Here is a 13,887-nt window from a genome sequence, read left to right as displayed (position 1 = left end):
ATAAAAGGCACTAACAAAAATAAAACTTACAGGAAGTAGTTAACTTGCTTATATACTGTCAATAAGAGTCATTTACACACAGCATGAGCTTCAGTTGAAAAAGAGGAGTTTGATGGCTTTACATGTCTTGGAGGAAGTACATGTTAGCCTTCACTCACATGGTTAGAGAGACCTGGCTAGTGGGTGGACACTAGCAGGTGACCACACTGGACAAAAAAAAAAAAATTGGGTGGAAGAAAGAAGAAAAACAAACAAACAAAAAAAATTATAATCTTCTAATGTGGTGAAGACGTTAGGACACATTTATTTAACATTTATGGAAGGAGACCCAGGTATCAGTCAGTAAGTTTCCCAAGATGGAAGAGTCTTCAGGACAGAGGACTTTGTGCTTTCTGGTTTCTCAGTCACACGACATCCCACATTTTATTTATTTTTTTTGTCTCAGAATAAAACACAGGAGTGGCTGGAGAGAATGACAGACATTCTGCAACATTAAATGTAAACAGAAACAAATTAAACATTGAATGAGTCATTCATTAATAAATTAAAAATTGCAATAGCAAGCAAATCACTATGGTTTGAGGGGAATCATACACTTTGGGCCATGTTGTTATATGAAAATAAAAATCACACGGCATAGATTTTTACACACACCCATCGTGTGATATTCCATGCTTTTTTGTTCAGGTTAACATCAGTTTATAATGACTAAAGTATTTTAAATAAGTTTCTCTCACTCCTTGCTACCATGTTACACGCTCTATAAACAAAATTCATACTTTAATCAATAAAAAAAATCTAAATTTCAATGTCACAATTTGTTGATTAAAATAAGAGAGACTGAGGCTACATCCCAAATGTACTGCATTGCACTTTTAGTGCACCAGATAGTATGCAGGGTAGAATAAACAGTGAGTGTTACTGAGCACAAGAGTGGCCTAATGTCTTACAGAGATGGTCTTTATCGTCAGGATCTTCCACTTTAACGGAGAGACCTTCAGGTGGGTTGTCGAGATCGTCTCCATAGTTGTAGATATTCAGCTCCAGCGTCTCCTCTTTCTTCACACAGGCTTCTGAGGTCTCTCCATCCATGGATGTCTCCGTTTTCATGTCCTCACACAGCTAAAAATCAAACAAATCTGTTAGGGCGGGACGGTATCCATCCCACTCGGGAAGATGCTGCTCTCATTTCTCGCAGCATAGCTCATAGTCTCAGAACAGGCCTAGTTAATCCACGACAATTCAGAGCCAAGGCCAGGGAGCAGACGGACAGGCTAAACTGTCTGTCTGCAGGGATGCAAACACAACCATGGTCAAAAAAGAGTGAGGTAGCACGGCAACGCGGACCCCCCCACCACACACACACACAAAATATCAGTCAGACTTCATTACGGTCCATCCCGACACAAACGAATTTCGCTTTGCTCTCATTGACTTTGAAAGGAGGCGAAATTCACCAATGTTTTTGCTTAATTTAGACAGCCTAAGTGACTGTAATGTTGTGGCTACCACAGATGGATGTATGCACCACGAACTCATATAACACACACATGGGTTACACATTACGATTTGCAGGGGCTTCAAAGTTTGGGAGAATAGCAGGGTACAAATAATTTACAGCAGGGTGCAAAATGGTAAAATGTGTGCCAGCGGCAGACATAATGCACGCAAAGCGTGCAGGGATATATATATATATATATATATATATATATATATATATATATATATATATAGAGAGAGAGAGAGAGAGAGAGAGATACAAGTACGAATTTTTCATGGGGCCGGATGGTTTGGAACAGGTCATCTAAAATTGGATAACATTTACCCGGGACAGGTATTTGAGGCGGGTCGTCTAGCTTAAGCTTGATTAGCGTTGTTACGCACACCAGTGTTTCCCACAGAAATTTTGGAGACTATGGGGGCAGCCCATGGGGGGGGGTTTGTTTAAAATTGAGTGATATGTTAAATATTAAGTTATTACTGAAAAACTACTGATTGAAAAACAGACACTGAGAAATGGTCCTATAAACAACTTTACCAATATAAAAGATTACCAAGACTACAAAAATGCAGAAAAATAGGCTTTACTTATCCAAATGCACCTGTTGGTTCAAAAGTTAAAGTGCAGAGAACCTCACAGCACAACATGAAGTTACCTTAAAATATAATATAAATGCCTCAGCTTTCATGTAAGAAAAAAAACTATTAATACTAGTACTGTGTGCAGGCAGTCTCTCCTGAAGACTAAATTAAACAAGAATTATAAACTAATAAAATAAATGGCTCAGGCTTCATAGAAGAAAAAAAAAACCAATTTGAACAGAATCTCACAGTATGATGCTGAAGCTGCCTAAACAATGGAAAATAAAATACCATTTTGGCAAAAACGTTGCCAACCATTAATTTCTTGTATTAAGTAAAAAAAATATGTTCCCAGATACTGCTGACGTTTTACAGCCCAAAATATGTTCAAAACCCGCCAAAATGCACTTAAAACCGCCCAATTGGGCGGGAAACCGCCCAATCTGGCAACACAGCTAATGGCTGCACTCATGTCAAGGATGTAAACAAAGTTGACGCGGCAACGGACATACATGACGTAGTGGATGTAATTTACGTTCACAACTTTTTTTTGCCATCAGAAATATTTAATATTAAATTTTGTGACTCGACTGACATTAGGCGGCATAACAAGCCACAGACGGCGATTTGCCGCCGGTGACCAGCTACTTTTGAGACCGCTGCATTTGATCACTCAATGTTCTAAAATAGCAGCTAGTCGGGTGCTAACGGTTAGCATTTTAACTAAGCCAGACAGCCACAAGCTTTAATAAGACCAGTTCTTGCACATATAGAACGGTATTACGGCACTTAAATATTATCTAGGAACAAAAAACAGGCGATTTGTACCCCAAGGATAGGTCATGGCTAATATGGTTAGATGAAGGAGGCTAGGTTACGAGAGACAAAGTTAATATTATTTTATACACACACACATACACACACATTATATATATATATATATATATATATATATACACACACACACATACACACATATATATATATATATATATATATATATATATATATATATATACATACACACACACACACATATATATATATATATATATATATATATATATATATATATATATATATATATATATATTAGAGCCCTGCACTCCCGCAAAGCAGTGCGGGACAAATTTTGAAAGCTCATTGCGGGCGGGACCGGAAGTGCACATATGCGCACGCAGGCGGGAGCGGGAGTGCACATATGCGGCGCGGGCAGGAGCGGTGATAAGCTGCAGTCCCGCTAACTAAAAATGTGTTTGAAATAAAATTTATAAATTATTAATTTATGTTTATCATATATAATTTGTGCTGGATATTTTATTTAGCATTAATAAAAACATTTTAAGATGCCTAAATTTGCAGAGAGTCAGATTGCCAGATTGAGTGAGAAATGGCATCTTAAATTTGCCATTGATCACCCTAACGGGAAATCCTTTGATCACTCTAATGACTCGCAGTTCACACCCAGCTAGCAAGAGAACCATGAGTGAAGTGATTTACTGCTTGCGTTAGTCTACAACTTTAATCAGAGAGACAGGTTACACAGTGACGGTAGGCTTGACTCAATGCTATCCCAGAAATCCTTCCTGTAATATGCAAATTTGGCCGCCTCTGATTGGACAGCCAAATTTGCATATTACAGGAAGGATTTCTGGGATAGCATTGAGTCAAGCCTACCGTCACTGTGTAACCTGTCTCTCTGAGTAGAGTTGTAGACTAACTCAAGCAGTAAATCAATTCACTTCTCTTACTAGCTCTGCTTTGCAATTAAAAAAAAAACAAACCATTGGTACAAAGCAAGCCCATTCACTTTTTTATGCTGATCAGAGAATTACAATGGTTTCTCATGCGATAAAAATGTGCGATTCACGATTAAATATTTTAATCGCTTGACAGCACTAATTATTATTATTATTATTAGAGACACTACATGCTGAATTCAGAAACAAGGTAAATAATAACAAACGTGAACGTGAGCTGTAGATATTTACAGTGGTGCTTGAAAGTTTGTGAACCCTTTAGAATTTTCTATATTTCTGCATAAATATGACCTAAAACATCATCAGATTTTCACACAAGTCCTAAAAGTAGATAAAGAGAACCCAGTTAAACAAATGAGACAAAAATATTATACTTGGTCACTTATTTATTAAGGAAAATGATCCAATATTACATATCTGTGAGTGGCAAAAGTACGTGAACCTCTAGGATTAGCAGTTAATTTGAAGGTGAAATTAGAGTCAGGTGTTTTCAATCAATGGGATGACAATCAGGTGTGAGTGGGCACCCTGTTTTATTTAAAGAACAGGGATCTATCAAAGTCTGATCTTCACAACACATGTTTGTGGAAGTGTATCATGGCACGAACAAAGGAGATTTCTGAGGACCTCAGAAAAAGCGTTGTTGATGCTCATCAGGCTGGAAAAGGTTACAAAACCATCTCTAAAGAGTTTGGACTCCACCAATCCACAGTCAGACAGATTGTGTACAAATGGAGGAAATTCAAGACCATTGTTACCCTCCCCAGGAGTGGTCGACCAACAAAGATCACTCCAAGAGCAAGGCATGTAATAGTCGGCGAGGTCACAAAGGACCCCGGGGGAACTTCTAAGCAACTGAAGGCCTCTCTCACATTGGCTAATGTTAATGTTCATGAGTCCACCATCAGGAAAACACTGAACAATAATGGTGTGCATGGCAGAGTTGCAAAGAGAAAGCCACTGCTCTCCAAAAAGAACATTGCTGCTCGTCTGCAGTTTGCTAAAGATTATATGGACAAGCCAGAAGGCTATTGGAAAAATGTTTTGTGGATGGATGAGACCAAAATAGAACTTTTTGGTTTAAATGAGAAGCATTATGTTTGGAAAAAGGAAAACACTGCATTCCAGCATAAGAACCTTATCCCATCTGTGAAACATAGTGGTGGTAGAATCATGGTTTGGGCCCGTTTTGCTGCATCTGGGCCAGGATGGCTTGCCCTCATTGATGGAACAATGAATTCTGAATTATACCAGTGAATTCTAAAGGAAAATGTCAGGACATTTGTCCATGAACTGAATCTCAAGAGAAGGTGGGTCATGCAGCAAGACAACGACCCTAAGCACACAAGTCGTTCTACCAAAGAATGGTTAAAGAAGAATAAAGTTAATGTTTTGGAATGGCCAAGTCAAAGTCCTGACCTTAATCCAATGGAAATGTTGTGGAAGGAGCTGAAGTGAGCAGTTCATGTGAGGAAACCCACCAGCATCCCAGAGTTGAAGCTGTTCTGTATGGAGGAATGGGCTAAAATTCCTCCAAGCCGGTGTGCAGGACTGATCAACAGTTACCGGAAACGTTTAGTTGCAGTTATTGCTGCACAAGGGGGTCACACCAGATACTGAAAGCAAAGGTTCACATACTTTTGCCACTCACAGAAATGTAATATTGGATCATTTTCCTCAATAAATAAATGACCAAGTATAATATTTTGTCTCATTTGTTTAACTGGGTTCTCTTTATCTACTTTTAGGACTTGTGTGAAAATTTGATGTTGTTTTAGGTCATATTTATGCAGAAATATAGAAAATTCTAAAGGGTTCACAAACTTTCAAGCACCACTGTATGCTCAAATCCACTCAAAGTAGGGGGCAGGGCACCATCACGCTGTGTCAAGACAAGAACTTTCCTGAAAAATAACGCGAATGTCTGCATCATGCGGGATTTGCGGGCGGGAGCGGGACAAAATATGGCAGGCGCGGGCGGGAGCGGGACTGAAAATCATAATTCTTTGCGGGCGCGGGAGGGAGTGGGACTGAAAAATCCGACCCGCGCAGACCTCTAATATATATATATGCACAATTATTTTAACACTTACGCTTTGATTGTAGACGAGTAAATGACTTCCACTTCCAAAAAAAATTAAGACCAAATCTAAAGTCACGCAAAAACGTACTCTTTTGAAAAAAATAAAACTATATAATTTAATGTAACTTATTGTTCTTGTAAACATTCACCAGAAAACACTATTCTAGTAGAAGTACTTAATTTCTTTTCCTTGACAGGCATTCACACACTCAGAACACAATATAAGGATCGGATAAACTTGTAACTATGTGACAATCAGAATGCAGTCACAATGTTTGAATCCAAGGCCATCCTTAAAAAAAATCCGTTTCCTGTGAGCAAAAAAAAAAATTTCAGTAGGGATCTGGTGTAAATAGCTGCCGGATCATAATTACAGTAAACTAGTAAATACAGTAAAGGAAAAACTTGAGACTGAAAGGTTTTAACAGTCATCCAAATGACTGAACGTAAACATTGCTACAGTAACATACTAGCTACTATGTTGTTGACATTAGCTAGTGCTAACAGCTAGCTGCTAGTACACTGCTACAACACAGACACCGACCCTAATAATACAGTTCTTGGTCATTGCCTGGTAACAGCAAATTTATAACGGGCCATGTCTCAACAGACTAAGAAGTTATTTCAATGAAATTTAATAACATTTTGTTTATCCTGAGGACCGAAAATAAATGAAAATGTGAACAAACCTTAGCTGTAATAAGATGGCGACCACCGGCTCCAGGGACGACCCGTTGATGTAGGCATGTTACCCAGCCTGACACAAAATATTTGTAGGCATCCAAACTCTTATACGCTTTCAGATCAATACCTGTGTATGGCGATGGGTTTTTAACGACATAGGTATACAGATCATGTGGGCCGAAGTCAGGTAAAGACGAGGGCTTCGTGTACTTCCGTACGTCAGTGAACAATCCTGGTGGAAGCAGGTAAACGTCGTTCTCTAAGCCTGCTAACCTCAATTTTTGCAAATACCTCTCCCTCTGCTCGCCCTGTAAATGCCCTACGTCACTGGATAGTGAAGGTGTTTTCTGCATCTTGCTCCTTTTTCTTTTATGTTTTTCGTTTGTTGCCTTCCTCGCATTCAAACTGATTCGAGCCGTGACGTCCAAAATGGCAGCCTAACGATGCATCACATGACTTGGTCACGTGGGTGAAAAACCTCAATAGGGAGCAAAGCACAGCAAACTCTCGTTCTTCCGTTTTTCATCTTCTGTACTAGGGCTGCACGATATCAGAAAAATATGCGATATTCGATAACATGACTGAATATCTCGATATCGATATGTATCATGATAATTAAATATATAATGTTTTTCTTACCTCTACTCGCCGTTCTGCCCTGTATCTAGCATTTAAAAAAAAACACCCAATGCATCGCTTCCATTCCAACATTATTTTTTATTGGAAAAACATGGCTACACCTGCAATGGTGTCCATCAATCATCTTTAAATCTCTTAATTTTTGTGAGCGCAGCAGAAAATGTCTTAAGTTGAAATAAACAAAAAACTGAAAACTACATTACATTAACATAAAGCATTCAAAATGGCAATTTCAGCGGCTCCTGGGAGATGAAGATGAGCGACACAGATTCACCATAAACTCGAACACAATCTGTTAATAACACATGCGGGTGAGAGAGCAGTGGTGTGTGTGTGTGTGTGTGAGAGAGAGAGAGAGAGAGAGAGAGAGAGAGAGAGAGAGAGAGAGAGAGTAAGAGCGGTTGTGTGTGTGAGAGAGCGTGAGAGAGAGAGAGAGCGCGGTTTTATGTTTTTATGCTGCTGTACATCAGTGTTTGTCCCAGTGAGCCGCCCCACCACTGTTTTACATGTCTTGCAAAGTACCTGAGTTTACAGTATGTCATCCCTCCTGAATCCAAAGTACTTCCAAATAGCAGACGTGCATTTTTTTTTTTGGAAACCAGTTCCTCCTCACACAAGTTTGTCTCACCACACTTGCTACCGCTCTCACCTTCTGCCATCACCACGAGGCTTTTACTTGTTTTGCAATAGGGGGCGGAGTTATCCCACGGCGCTTGCTGACATTCAAATGTGATTGGACGGCACAGAAAAATGTGCCTTTTATCGAAATTTAAGTAATTTTTGCAGTATGTGTATCGCAAACTATGATATCGTGATATCGATACTTTTTCGATATATTGTGCAGCCCTATTCTGTACAAATTTCGATTTCGAATAACCCAATAACCGTACATCGCACACAGACAAACAATACATGAAAACGTGCCGCTCGATCGGACTCAGTATGCTATTACTTTGTTCAGCATTCTACGATTTTTTTCGCGACATAGTCGCGAAAAAAATATCACACAATTTCCCATTCATTTTCTATGGAATTAATTGAAAAAAAAATATCGCACAATGTTTTTCAAACATCTGCTGCTCTGGCATGCTTTCACCTAGAGACATGATTCAAACTTTAAAACGGAGACAAAATTCTCCTGTGTGGATCTGGCATTCAACTTTTTTGCTAGGTTCTATACTTTTTGATCAGTCACAGATCAATCACCATGATCAATTTTGGAGAAATTCAGACTTTATAATGAGTGTCTATTGCGTTACACACCAGTGGAGCTCAGGAGTTTAGAGAGTGTAGGCAGCTTGAAAAAAAAGCTCAAACTTTCTCATTTAAACTGTGTTTTCAGCCACAATTTTCTCAAAAGTAGTAGCCACACTTGTCTTGATTCACACAATGTGTCTACCTGAGCGATAGGATTTACAGTTTTTGAATGAGAAGCCTGAAAGTAAGGAGAGGACAGCCGCGCTGCCCCATAGACTCCCATTATAAACGTGGCAGTGCTTTTACTGCAAAATCAGAAATGTCACTTGTTTTTAACTCGCTCTATTGTCCACATTTTTTACACTAGGGACAAAAAACTTACATCAATGTGTTCATGGGAGCCTTGTAGCGCTCAATGTGAAAGAATTTTGTGAATAGCTCCTTTCGTTTCCGTGTAAATCACCGTTGTTCGAGGAGAGGGAACTCTGAGAAAAAGCGCTCTTTGCTTGTCATATTGTCTCTTCCCTGCACCTGAGCAACGTTACCAAGGCGACAAGCTGCACTCAGGGAGCAGACAGGGGAGGGGCTGCTCTCTCTCTCTCTCACACACACACACACACGAGGGAGGGGCTGCTCTCTCTCTCTCTCACACACACACACACAGGAGGGAGGGGCTGCTCTCTCTCTCTCTCTCTCTCACACACACACAGGAGGGAGGGGCTGCTCTCTCTCTCAAACGATAGGACTTACACCACAGATCAGGCACTGAGTGGTTGTCAAGCACGCGTGTGTCTAGCAACCGGTGGATTCGGAGCCTGCGTGGTATAATTGTGAGCATCAAAAACGATTAAACTTTTTCCCCATCCAAAGTGTACCACATTTTAACGATATGACTGAGTAAAATCTCCATAAATTTAAGATTGAAAATTTAAGACCACGGGGTTTGAAATTTAAGACAATTTAAGACTTTTTAATGGCCTTATTTTAGGAAAATTAAATTTAAGACTAAGACTTTTTAAGGACCCGCGGCCACCCTGAGGGTTCTCCACTTTTCAAAAATAAAAGGTGGTGGCAGGGGTTTGGGGGCTGGGGCAAAGCCCCCCCTTGAAGCTGACGGACTTTTGGCTTTTTTGACAGTGAAACTGGCCAATAATGGATAGGAATTGCTAAATCATTGTTAAAATCATTTTATAAAAAATTAACACACTTACTGTACATATCATCTGATGGACAATGGCCAAAGATAGAACTTTTAATACAAGGTGTTTTATTGGGTCTGGTTTCCCAAAATAACAGCAGAAATTTAACACAAAATAAATTATAATAAAAGTTCAAGCAATTATTACAAAAAATAAACTGTCTACAAAACAGAATACTGTATTGCACTATGTTTGCACCACCTGATTACATGCACATTACATGACTACTACATAGACAGCGCCATGACCCAACTAATCCACCTCCCTTCAGAGGGCTAGATATAGTGGCCTGTCCCCACCCACTGGAAGATACCAATTACTTTATATTACCAACATTGCATAAACCATACATTTACATAATCTCGGGTCTAAGTGCATGCCAATAATCTCTATAATTCATAAACAAAATACCCAGTTACAATAAATGCTTTTTTTTTTTTTAAAACAATACACAATGTTAATGGGGTGAAACCACTACAGTCCATGCACACCAGCTTGTGCATGCCCAAGACTGGCACTACAAAGCCACCCCGGCCTTCATAGTTTGGGTCCTTTGACCCAGGAACCTGGAAGTCCTGCAGAAAAACAAACAGTAAAGCAACAGGAAAATGCAGTTCTCGCCTACACAATCACAGATACGTGTGGGTGCATTTGAGTAATTGAGTGATCAATCTCATTAAATCTGAAGGTTAATAATTAAATTGAATCAGTCTCATTTGAATCATTCAAAGTGAATCAGTGAATCATTCAGAGTAGTGAATCATACCATTAATTTTGGTGCTTAATAATAAATTACCAAACAGCTAAATTATGGTATATTCCAAATTATTATGATCACTTACCGTATTACATAATTTATATGGACCTTTCTGAATTCTTTGGGAGATTGTGTGACTTCGGAAATATTATGCACAACAAATAAATACACACAGTTTCAATAATAAATGAATTTATTATAACAAAGATAAAAATGGATAATAGCAGATTGAAATATATACAAACAGTGAGGTGTGTGTGTGTGTGTACACGTGTGTGGGTGAGAGAGAGAGAGACCTTGGGTGTGGCTTACAAAAGGGTTGGCTCTTGTAGCTGACTCCACGTGTGTTTGTGGGGGAGGAGTTGACCATGTGGCTAGGCATAGGCCTAGCCACATGGTCAACTCCTCCCCCACAAAAGAAAGGCTAGCGTGGGTTGCTAAGTAGACAAAGGAATTAGCTTTGTGTAGCTAATGTGTGCTTGTGTGTGTGCCTGTGAAAGGCCCTATGGCCTAACCAAGGTGTGGTTGAGTGTGGGGGAAGGAGTGCCACGTGTTCCCTTGAGACAATACCCTTAGCCCTGGAGGCTAATGGGACAAAAGAATTAGCCGTAGGCTAATTTCACTAGCTTATAACAATAGACCCCTTTCACATGACATCACCGCGCTGCAAGATTTTGTTAGGTGCCATATTGGAAGACCAAGTACATGCACTCACAATATAAAACAAAGTACGAGCGAGAGTAAAGTGACACGATGGATGATAATTCTGTTTATGTGAGTACATTACCAGCTGCAGAAAGGGCACGGTATGTGGAGAAACTGGCTGTGGTTGATGGGTTTGACCCATACGATAAGACTCGCGGCAAGGGAGAATGGAAACATAAGGAGGACCTGACACCAATTCTGCCATCTGTTTGCTACCCAGACATTGTAAACTATTTGTTGTTTACACCCAGTGCCTACACTCAGTGTTCGAACTATGCCGATATTTTCGGGGGGTCCCTTTATTTCCCTTGGGGGGGGCTTGCGCTTGTCTCGGAGCGCGGATCTCCAAACACATGAGAAGCCTATCTTATGCACATATCACGCGGACTCCACACCTCCACACACGCATTGCGTCTGAAGTCATAACTCATCAGGGGAAATCGGGTCCACATTGGCATGTTCAAAAAACAACCTCGCGTCAATAATGATACCACACGCAAGAAAAAAAAAAGTCAGGCTACTCAACAACCAACATGGCAGCAGCGAGCAAGCCCCAAACCATCCTAAATTATTATTATTATTAAATTGTAGAAGTCTGGGAGGCTTGCTCCTCATACAGTTATCAACTTGGGGCCACTTTAGCATGTTTTAAATCTGAATTTCTTGCGTTTGCTTACCTCAAAGTGTCCGCAGATCATGCACAGACTTATCCATTATATCCACAGTTTTTTGCCAAGTCTCACACAGGTTTCTTTCAAGTCTACTGTTGGGCCAATAAATCATAAATAAAACAGCTCAGATTTGTTTAAAGTAGTTTGCCACTCCACTTTATTCTCGTGGGTTCACATACCGCTGCCGTTATTTCCCACTAATCACGAGTTTGTTGGTCTTCCAAAATGGCGCAGGGTCTGTTTACTTCCGGTTTCGGGTGACGTCAGTGAAAGGGGTCTATACTGAAACCACTGAAATCTTGATGCGGTCAAGATGTATAATAAGAGAATTATGTTAGTAGGAATAAAGAAAAGCATGCACAGCCTATCTATTAAAAACAATTGAGAGAACATAGAACAAAATAAATCAACACGCTGCGTGTTTAACAGTGTAACAAATAAACCTGGGTTTAAATTCACACTATTTCAATAAAAGCAAATTCCTAAGACTAGCTTTAATTATGCCCAAAAATGAGTTTTTCACCATAGTGAAGCACGTGAGTTGCTTCTGTAGAAGGCGCAGAGAATTTCTTGGTCCGGCGTGCGGTCGTGATGAAAAAGTCTCTGATCAAAGTAATATACACAGCGCTTCAATCAGGAGGAATTCTGGTTGCTCCCAAATATAAATTAACTGCTTTGACTGCAGTCCGTACGTACTTAATGAATGAAACCGGTTGTAACTCACTGAGTTTAAAATCGCGCGATCTTAGGGGCTCTGCATGCTCTTGCGACAAGGCTTTCGCAGATAGCTTTTCGCAGACAGTTGTAATTTATCGTTGAGCGGGGAGTAATAGGCATGCGCAATGTTATTCACCGCCACAACGCAAGGGGGTGCGAAGTCACGAAATCGCTAGGAGTAGTTGGTGGGTGTGGTTAGTGGAGTGTTTATCCTCCGGTTACTTATAATTACGCTTATAATGACTAGAACTGGAGTCATATAGATGTATGTACTTCCTCACTTCCTTGATCAACCGCTCTTCGTGCTGCTCCATCTTCGCTCGTGTTTTTAAAAATGGCGGTCGTGAAAACAAACCAAACCGGGAAAGTAAGGAAGCGGAAGTGCGTGTACAGCGGATGTAGAGTGGACCAATCAGAGCCCTCTTGTCTGCGACGCTGTCTACGAGGCTTCTGCGGTGGTCACAATTTTTGGGAGGTGCGCGCAGAGCGTCTGCGAAGGTGGGGGGGCTACGCATACGCTGTCTGCGACACCATCTGCAAGGACTGCGTTGTCAGCATAAATTGGCCTTTAGAGTCTACCGTGGCCAAAGGTAAACAAAGAAAAGCGCAAAACTCTGATTCTTGCAAGAAAGAAAAGAAAAAGACGTCTTTATCTGGTTTGCTCGCGGCGCGAGCCTTCCTTTCTGTGTCCGTGTTGGAACACGGCGCCAAAAGAGAAAGATATGGCGGATTTCCAGGTCCTTTACGGAATCATGGAGGGTGTGATGAAAGTGATCCCGCCCAGGCATGACGTAGGTCAATGTGGAAGTTGGTGATGGGAGTTGTAGTCCTAAAAGAGATGGGCTGTTGTAGTTCTTAGACGGACTGTGTACCTACATGCGTAAAATAAAAGACCTGAACTTAACTTGTGTGTGTGCCGTTATAAGATTTCTGACCATACACCGTTACAGTAAAGACGATAGATAAGCATAACCGTTGCACAATAATGCTACAAACAATCTGCGTGTGCACTGCAAAGTTAGTTAGCTGCTGGCTAGCTGCAGCTTGTAGCTTCCAACGTTACTATGTGTCAGTATGGTGTAATGCGGTGCGGTGTAGTGTAATGCAGGGATAGACCTCAATCTGCAGAGCTCTGCGTCACAATCTGTATGCAGCCGGCTGGATGTTTTTCTATTGCAATCGCGTAGCCACTTCGCGTAGCCCCATAAGCATTCATTTAATGGTCTTCTGCATGTTAAATAGTTAAATTATAATAAAGCAAATACTTTACGATTTATTTGGTGCATACTGATGAAGTTACTTTTTTTTTTTTGGCCAAGGGAAGGGCGGCGGGCCAGAATTATAATGTGGCGGTGCACCACTTTAAGAGCGCCCGTGGAGAACACTGCCTATG

At 40.5% G+C, this 13,887-nt stretch overlaps 1 protein-coding gene and 1 pseudogene across 1 annotated transcript in view; one reads left to right on the top strand and one right to left on the bottom strand.

Moving 5' to 3' along the window:
- The window catches only part of LOC132865865 (zinc finger protein 345-like), a 46,253-nt pseudogene extending 39,385 nt beyond the window's left edge, over positions 1–6,868 (bottom strand).
- The window catches only part of LOC132865856 (zinc finger protein 850-like), a 1,522,149-nt gene that overhangs the window by 785,175 nt on the left and 723,087 nt on the right, over positions 1–13,887 (top strand). The gene's annotated exons all lie outside the window — the stretch shown is intronic.

Source organism: Neoarius graeffei, chromosome 18, assembly GCF_027579695.1.
Source record: "Neoarius graeffei isolate fNeoGra1 chromosome 18, fNeoGra1.pri, whole genome shotgun sequence".
NCBI lineage: Eukaryota > Metazoa > Chordata > Actinopteri > Siluriformes > Ariidae > Neoarius > Neoarius graeffei.
This window is presented reverse-complemented; position numbering and strand designations above follow the sequence as displayed.